Here is a 9597-nt window from a genome sequence, read left to right as displayed (position 1 = left end):
TCCTCGTAATTCAGTATTTTTCTGATTTTACTTTTTAGTTCAATTACTTGATAATTCATCATGGTATTTTTGCAGACAAAGTCGAACAAAAAATTGATTACAATGAAAATATAGATTTATGTGTTCTTGGAAAAATCATGAAGTCGAGTGTCTTATCAGTTACACCGAGATTAGCAATCACACAACCGAGTTATGAGACGAATTTTTCAAAATATAGACAATCCAACAGTGTGTTAAATAATAAATATTTACCTTTCAATTTTATATTGGTTCGTAATGAAAACACTATACGAACAAGACTAAGTAGATATACATTTTATCTTAATAGATACAATGTATATACTAGATAAAATGAACTATGTAAGCATAGATTAATAAGTGTAGTCATATTTTAATACTTGAACTAGAAATCTGAAATCTTATCAATATTTCATAAAAACTTATTATTATTTAATACTTCTGGTATGAATTATTAAAAACAAAAACAAAACGATATAATCTTGACTAACTAGTAAGAACTACAACTGTTCATATTAAATAATCCTTTTTTTATAATGCCTATTGATTTGTTTTATTAACATGACACGTTCCACGTTGAATTCCATAACATGTCTGCACTATCATACTGGTAGTGTTTTAAGGTGATTTGGTGTTTTCTGTTGTTTTTTTGTTATATATTTTTTCTTCATGTAATGGAAATTGGTCAACCACTGATCACTCACTTTGCAATGTTCTCCTCCATATTAAAACAAATAAGTCAAAACGTAATTTGAATTGACATTGACATTAATATTATTCTTGTTCTATTAATTTTTCTAACTCAAATACTACATTGAATTTATGTTTTATGTTTTACACCATAGTTTATATAAATGAATATTACATACAATTGTTTGAATGAAGATCAAGGGTTCATGTTTTCGTTTCAAAATTTGCAGCATGTAATTTTCAATTTAAAATCATCCCAAGGTTGTTTTCGTGTTGCACATTCTTTGTTTTCTATGTTATGTTTTGTGTACTTGTGTTTATCTATCTGTCTATCTATTTTTGTCTTTTTTCATCATGGCGTTGTGAGTTTATTCTCGACTAATTAGTTAGAAATTTCTAACTGGTATTTTGGCATCTTTTTTTCAAGAAAAGGTTCCACTGATTGAAAAAAGAAACATTATGAACTTATATGTGATCATCACTGAATTTCAAATCATTTCAGAAAATTATAACTTCTACTTCATATATGGCATTTATAAGATAGAAAATCCAGTGTATAAGTTTTAAAAACCTGCCATTTCTTAAAAAAAAAGAAGTACATGTTACACCAACATAACTTTAAACCTCTGAAAGAGAATCTACAATAATAAAGAAATTAACTGCTTCATCAGAAAAAACCGCTTGTTTGCATATCAACTGTTTCACAGGATCTGCTTACCATTTTGAAGGACCTGAGACTACCGTTAATTTTGTTTTGAATAGATTTATGTTGCTAATGGTTTGGTAATAATAGGTGTTCCTGGTGCTCTTTAATTTATTTTCTATTGATGTTTCTAACTGTAACAGTCTCGTCCATCTTTTGTCGTAAAATTAAGAATGTTTCAATTTCAAAGATTCACATTTGGTCAGGTTGCAGACTTACAAAAAATTACTTGATCATTGGTTTATAATTTCGCAGGTGGTAGCTGAAGGGTTAGATAAGAGTGATGTCCTGTTATCACTTGATATAGATAATAAACGTATTTTATAAAGGTAACAAGATGGGTGTCAAATCTGAAGATGAATCTACTTACCCTTCTGGATCATCTGAGATCATCCCTTTTTTTTAATTTCAAAGCACAGTTATAGTTTTATATACACCAGACCTTTAGTATAATAAAATGATAGCATTTACAGGTTAAAATATTTGTTTTGTGACGCAGGGATATGCATTTTTCTGTTTTTGTTTGCCACTGGGGCCTCATATTTTCTAAATTATCTCTGCTTAATCTGTTAGTATGGAATATCAAATACATATTTAATAAGCACACTTGTGTTAGTTTTAATGAGGTAATTTTTGGATTCCTAGCTTGTATTGTTTTATGTAGCGGACAAAAAAGCACATTTAGATAATAATGAGCTATGAAATATGTAGACAATAAAAGTGTATTGACTTGACATATAAACGATGTACGAATGAGGCTTAGAAACGGGGAAATACGAGGCTATGCCGAGCTTTTCCTCCGTTTCGAGCCGAATCCTTATATCGTTGATATGTCAAGTGCATACACTAGTTATGATTATACTGCAATCTAGAAAAAAACACACATTTGAATTGTTGTTTTTTATGTTGATATTGTTATTTATTTGATTGTAATACCTCTGTAAAGGCCTCATATCAAGCGGAGAAATATACAACACAATGACATTATTGACCTAAAATGGTTTACTTTTTTTAAAATTGTTATTTGGATGGAGAGTTGTCTCTTTGGAACTCACACAACATCTTTCTAAATCTTTCTCGGTAAATGAGTTCGTTTGAGTATGTGCTAAAATATCAACAACGAGAATAACACATGGTAATTTGTAGCATTTAAACCAAAAAAAAAAAATAACAAGTGAAAAATGTTTTTCCAACAATTGTAGGAGAAATAAGTTTAGTCGTTCCACGTTTCGTTGTATATATTAGAAACAAGGACAAGTTGAAAAGGTCGGCATGAATAAATAAATATAGTTCTTATTCATATTTCGCCTTCGGTCTCAAGTAATGAATTAGCTTAACTTCTCTATGAGGGGTGAAGCTTACATATAATATCTCTGTTTAAAGAAACAAACTATAGCCACCTATAGCCAGGCCAGTGACCTTGACCCTAGTATATAAGCACCTGTTCCATAATAACTTGTCATTATTTTTCTAGAGAGTTTGAAGTGAACACTTCACATAAGTTCTTTAGTTATTTTATTTTAATCTTAAATTTGGCAGAAAGTTATTAAAGTTACATTAACTTGTCTACGATGTACGACAAGTTCTAATGTTATTTTGTTATTTACAAATGATAATTCCTCAATTGTCTACGACGTATGACAATTGTTGATGGAAATGAATTTAAAAATTTCTTGTCTACGATGTATGACAAGTGTTCATGGAAATTAATTAAATATTTTATTGTCTACGATGTATGACAATTTTATATATTCATTAAGTTTTTGCCTAATAGCACATTTGTTACTTAATTCATACTCCTGTTTGTTAAACAGGTAGATATTTAAAAGTATTTCTATTCACCTGAAGGTCGTGAGTACTTTTCACAATTTACACGTGTTTTACCTGCACAGGTACTCATTTTTGTATTACAATGGCTGAATTTGTTTATGCAAATGTATTGTTTTGCAAGATGTTTAGAATGATGTTTACACTTACAAGGGTGATGGTTATGATTTTCATCACCTCTGGAATGTTTTAGAAATTAAAGATGATAAATTTAATAGGAATACAAGAGGTATTTTGAATAAATCCTCTTCTTAAACAGTTATAAAACCTAGTAGTTTTATAATAGATCATAAAGGCATGGCAATTGGAAATAATTGACAAAGCAACAGAACCTGTAAAAAGTAAGTTTTAAAATCTAGTGTTACTTGTATAACTTCAAAATCTACTTGATTTTTGATTGTTTCTAACGAAAGTGCTGTTGAGATTTAGATAGGCATGTATATTGATACATTTACTATTTATTATTAATGTAGTAAAGAACCTGTATGAATCATGAGGTTTGAGACATTTTCACTGCCTTCAACTCTAGCAGAGTTTGTAGAGAAACCTGCTGCTTTATTTGAATTTTGCCATTAGAGGCTTTTTTAATGAAGATTTAGTTCTAAATTTTGATCTTATCTACTGAAATGATACGGTGTATGTACCTCCTTTTGGAGTATGTGCCATGGCTGATGATAGTCCAGCCGGAGTTGAATTTGATACGTCTTTTGATCCTGCATTAAGGTTTTCAGAAGCCTTTAAGGCTTCTTTTAGTGAGATTAATGGTCCATTATCTCATCCTGTTTGTTGAACAGTTTAATCATGATTTTGATAAAATCAGGAATATATAAAGTTCATAGAGGAAATACTATCACTCTGAGAACGGTGACAATCCTAGTGTGTCTAGGATAATTAAAAAATCGAAATGGCAATGCCTAGACAGGCCCACTCTGTGGTTTCAAAGATGCAGGAAACCCAGAGATACTTTATTAAGGGGTTGATCATCACCCCTATTGTTGAGTTGGCTATTTCTTATTGTAAGAATGAGCCATTGGATCTTGATAATACAAGGATTTTATTATAAAATTATATTTGTTTGTTTTACCATGGTTTTCTGGTTAAACCATAGGAGATGCTCAGAAATATTTAGATGATAAAACTTATTTGTAATTCTGTTGTGATAGTTGCTTTATCACATTTCTAGTTATGATTGCAAAAAGCAAACTTAGTGTTTATACAAAGATTCCAAAGCAAATTATAGATTCCTTGGAAGAGGTTCCAGGTCTAGCAATTAATTTACTCCCAGCTGTTATGGGAAAGGCAATATCCGTTTTTTAACTGCAGAGGCTCTGTTGGTCAACAGGGCGACTATACTAGTAGGCAATTCCCTTCATTGAGAGGGAGAGGTTTCCAAAAGGGAACACATTTCTCAACCAGTTGCTATATATACAGTAGATAACTTAAATATTTTGATTTGGAAAATGTTACTAATGATCTATTGATATTAGATTTATTAAAAATGGTTATAAAATTATTTTTAATGATGTACCACAAGGTTTATCCTTTTTGAATTAAATACATTTCACCTTTCATAAGGATGAATTAATTTCAGAAGTCCAAAAATTGATAGCTAAGAGAGCTATTTAAAAGGTTGATCGATCAATGGAAAATCAGTTTATTTCCTATATTTTCTTGGTTCCTAAGAAAGATTGGTCTTCAAGGCCTGTATCTATTTGAAAATTCAAACAAACTTAGTTTGTGTCTTATCAGCATTTGGAGCAGGACCATTTATCTTTTGTTTAGATGTAATTCTTTAGGATAATTATCTATATATATATATATATATAGATAGATAGAGCTAACATCTATAGATCTCACAGATGCATATTTAAGTATCATTTATGTTTATATCCCAATTTCCTGATTTATGTGGAAAAGACATTGATATGATATTTATGTTTTTTGTTTTGGATTGGCTTCTGCATCAAGAGTTTTTACTAAGGTTTTAAAACCTGTCTATGTATTTATGAAATAATGTCACTTCAAGTATATACCTGCTATAGTTTATACATTGATGATTCTTTTATTATCGATCAGAGTTTAGATGATTGCATTGTGAATACAGAAGAAGTGGTGCAAATGCTTGATAAGCTGTGCTTCAGAAAAATTTTGAGAAGTTGGTACTCATTCCTTGGAAGCACATTGTTTTCTTTTGTCTCATTATTGATACTGAGCTTATATAATTTAAGTTTTTTCTGACAGATGAGAAATGGTAAAATTATCTCCCTTGGGAAATTCTTTTTAAATAGAATTGTGTAACTGTAATATAGATGATTTACATCATATATTGGTCTTGTGATGAATGCTTTTAATGCAGTATCTGTGGGAATGTTACATTGCAGAAACATGGCGAGAAATAATGTTGAAACACTGTATAGTTGTTACAGTGTTTATTATCATCAATAGGTGAAATTTTTTATCAATTTAAAATCAGAAATTAAAAATTTGATTTATAGACCCATCCAAATAAGTTTTTGGGTTGTACCAGATTCCTCTGACATGAGGATTTGGGATCCAAATTTGAAGAAAATGTTTCTGTTGGTAGACGGAGCTTCTTTAAGAGTATGCACTCATTTCATATAGATTTCATAGTATTGTTGGCTATAATATTCTTCTGGAGAAAAAGTTTTAGTCACAGAGAGTTATACAATCAGAAAATACAATTTCAGTAGCTTTTATTATGCAATAGGAGGTGTAACCTCTTTGTCACTTAACATGCTTACTACAAATATTTCATTATTTGGGCTTGGTGTTCAAGAAAGAACATTTTTATCACAGCTCTTTATATTCCTGGTAAGAAAATTTTTGATGCTTATCATATGTCTAAAAAATTTACAGATTCAAAAGGATGTCAATTGAAAGAAGATGTATTTGTTTTGTTGTTATTACATTTTCATTTTCAATCTGTAGATAATTACTTCGTTGTCTTTTGACCAACAAGCTCCTTTCAGAGATGTTTTTATTTTCATGATCAGAATTAAGACCTTATATTTTCCCATCTTTTTCATTGTTGGGGATATTTATAAAGAAAATTATTAGTGATAAAGTTCAGAAGGCTCTTTTGATTATCCTTTTTGGCTTGCTCAGAGTTGGTTTTCTTTGCTAAGACCAATTTTAATTTCTTTGCCAGTTAAACTGTTAAGCATAAAAATTAGTAACAATGTTACATACTGAAGATAATGTCTTTCCTTCAGGAAGAGACTTAATTTAACTGTATATTGTAAAAAAATTAAGTGAACCAACACCTGAAGGGTTGATTGTGCAGTAGGGTAAAAACGTGTGTATTATACTCAGAAATCACTTTAATATAAACAGGAGATTTCAGAATCATTTGTAAAATATATTTACACTTCATCTTGGAGACCATGCATCTATTATCTAGCATTATCAATATTTATTTGAGAAATTTCATTATTTGGTGTGTTCAATTAGAGAACCAATTCCTTATCACCATCTAAAAAAGGATGTTATTGATTATTGAAATTTTTGTAAAACACAAGCTTTTCATATTCATAGATATAGGAAGATGTGGTGTGAGTGCCAATGAGACAACTCTCCATCCAAATAACAATTTAAAAATTAAACCATTATAGGTTAAAGTACGGCCTTCAACACGGAGCCTTGGCTCACACCGAACAACAAGCTATAAAGGGCCCCAAAACTACTAGTGTAAAACCATTCAAACGGGAAAACCAACGGTCTAATCTATATAAACAAAACGAGAAACGAGAAACACGAATATATTACATAAACAAACGACAACTACTGTACATCAGATTCCTGACTTAGGACAGGTGCAAACATTTGCAGCGGGATTAAACGTTTTAATGGGCCCAAACCTTCTCCCTTTTTCTGTAACAATAGCATAACATCACAACATAGAAAAACATACGATAAAATATCAATTGGCAGACTTAACTCAATCAAAAAAATGTATGTATGTGCCTGTCCCAAGTCCATGAAGTCTGGAGATTGTAATTCAGTGCACTTGGTTAAAAAAAAATTCATTGATTTTTTGGTATATTAATTAGGCCATTAGATTTCTCGTTTGAATTGTTTCACTTCAATTAGGGCTTTTTATAAATGACTATGCAGTATGGACTTTGCTCAGTTTGAAGACTGTTAGATGACATATACATTGTAGTACTTAATTTCTGTGCCATTTGGTTTCGAGAAGAGTTGTCTCATTGGCAATTAAAATCATACCACATCTTTTTTTATATGACAGAACTAAACATTTATTCAAACAGATTAGATAACATTTAGTTCAGGCAAACTGAAGCTAGAGAACAGAAACAAAATTTTCATCATTTTTTCTATTTGTAAAGGGGTATAACTCTAGAAAGGTTAAAGTCACAGACACCACCAAAATTCAAACTTGATCTGTGTTTTGTGGTAATTAGCATTTTTTTAAGTTTCATAACTCTTGGTTTAAAAAAATAAAAGTTAGAAAGAGGAGACCAACTTTGGATGTACTGACATACAGACAGATAAGGGTAAAACTTAAAGGGGCACTAGCTACGATATATATAAAAAAATAAAGTATGATTTTTTTTAGATCAATCATTAATCAAATTGGAATAATGAAATAATAATTTGCTTTTAGCAATCAATTACCTTTAATTTTGTTGAAATAAGCGATTAAACATAATTTTTGACTGATTCGCTTGCAAGTGAAAACGTCATCATCATTCTAACCGGTATTCATGTGAACTTCAAGTTAACCCCTAGCTAGAGATTGACAACGCATGCATTGTACGTGTACTGGTTATTTAAATAAAAAGAATGTCAACAATGAAAGTGAAACTACGGTAAATCATTTGATTACTAATTCAGCATGTTTTATGTGAATTTTTCTTGGTCTATGTTGAAACAGACTTTATCCTTTAACAAATAGATTTTACTGAATTTGTTTCTTTACTACATGTATTTGTGGAAGGTTGCTTAAACCTGAATCTGCAATTGAAGAGTTAGATACTCTTTCACTTGGGAGATGAATTTAGTGCTATCTTTTTTTAAGTTCTTAATATTCATTGGAGTATTTAACATTGAAGACTGTCTTTTATACTTGTGTCTTTATTTGCCTTGACTACATCTGCCTTGAAGTACTATCTTTATCAGCTGTAGATTTACATTCTATGTCTTTCATTCAGAGACATGGCACTTTATTTTTTCATATACATGAGTTTTTGAAAAATACTAGATCTGTTAGTTAGTTTACCTAATGAGGTGATCAAAGGTTTTGATAAACCAAAACTTTGTGTTGATTAAGACAATGATTTATCATGTTTTGTATACAAAATAGGTGAGAGAATTCATCTAAGTCTTTTCGTAAAGTTTAGATAGTTAGAGAGAGTTCTAATTTTATCCGAGATTTTAAGGTTAACTCATTTAGAGGAACCTCTTCATAAGTGCATTAAGCTTCAGGATGTTCTATTATGGCAACAGTTTTGTCTGGACATATGGTAAAAATTTTTACAAGTTCTATAACAGGAAAGTAAATAATATCAGTACTAAAACACTTTTCTTCAGTTGTAGTTACTAGATGATCTTGTGATTTTTATCCTTTATTAAATGTTGGTATTTATATAAAAATTGTTTTTAGTTTGTGTCTACACTTTAAACAAGCTAATTCATTACTTGAGACCGAAGGCGAAATATGAATAAGAATGTTCCTTCATCCAAGCATATCTTGGATGTGCAGGATGAAGGTCATTCTTAAAATATGAGCCTGAGGCTCGAAAGTAATTAATTCCCACCCTAGGGATTATCAGTCAGACCCACCCTTTTCCACTGGGTTTTATATTTGGTGGACACAAACTTGCTTTAAATTATGACAAGTTATTATGGAACAGGTGCTTATATACTAGGGTCAAGGTCACTGGCCTGGCTATAGGTGGCTATAGTTTGTTTCTTTAAACAGAGATATTACATGTAAGCTTCACCCCTCATAGAGAAGTTAAGCCAATTCATTACTTTCGAGCCTCAGGCTCATATTCTAAGAATGACCTTCATCCTGCACATCCAAGATATGCTTGGATGAAGGAACATTATCTTCTTTTTTAAATATTCAGGAGGAAATCTGATATCGGGTCAGTGGATGTCTATGACTTAGAAATATACAATCAATGCATTTTTACTGCTCAAATAGAACGAGTGCAGTATAAATTCTTATATTCACATGCTTTGGATGCAAACACGTGGTAAAATATTGGTACATTTTACCTGATTGCAAGCTAGGACAGACATCATAGTATGGTTTGTTTGAATGTCTCAGTTTAATCAAATGACATTTGCAGTAATAAATACACACAGAAACA

The sequence above is a fragment of the Mytilus trossulus genome, chromosome 8 (assembly GCF_036588685.1).
Source record: "Mytilus trossulus isolate FHL-02 chromosome 8, PNRI_Mtr1.1.1.hap1, whole genome shotgun sequence".
In the NCBI taxonomy this organism is placed as follows: Eukaryota; Metazoa; Mollusca; class Bivalvia; order Mytilida; family Mytilidae; genus Mytilus; species Mytilus trossulus.
This window is presented reverse-complemented; position numbering follows the sequence as displayed.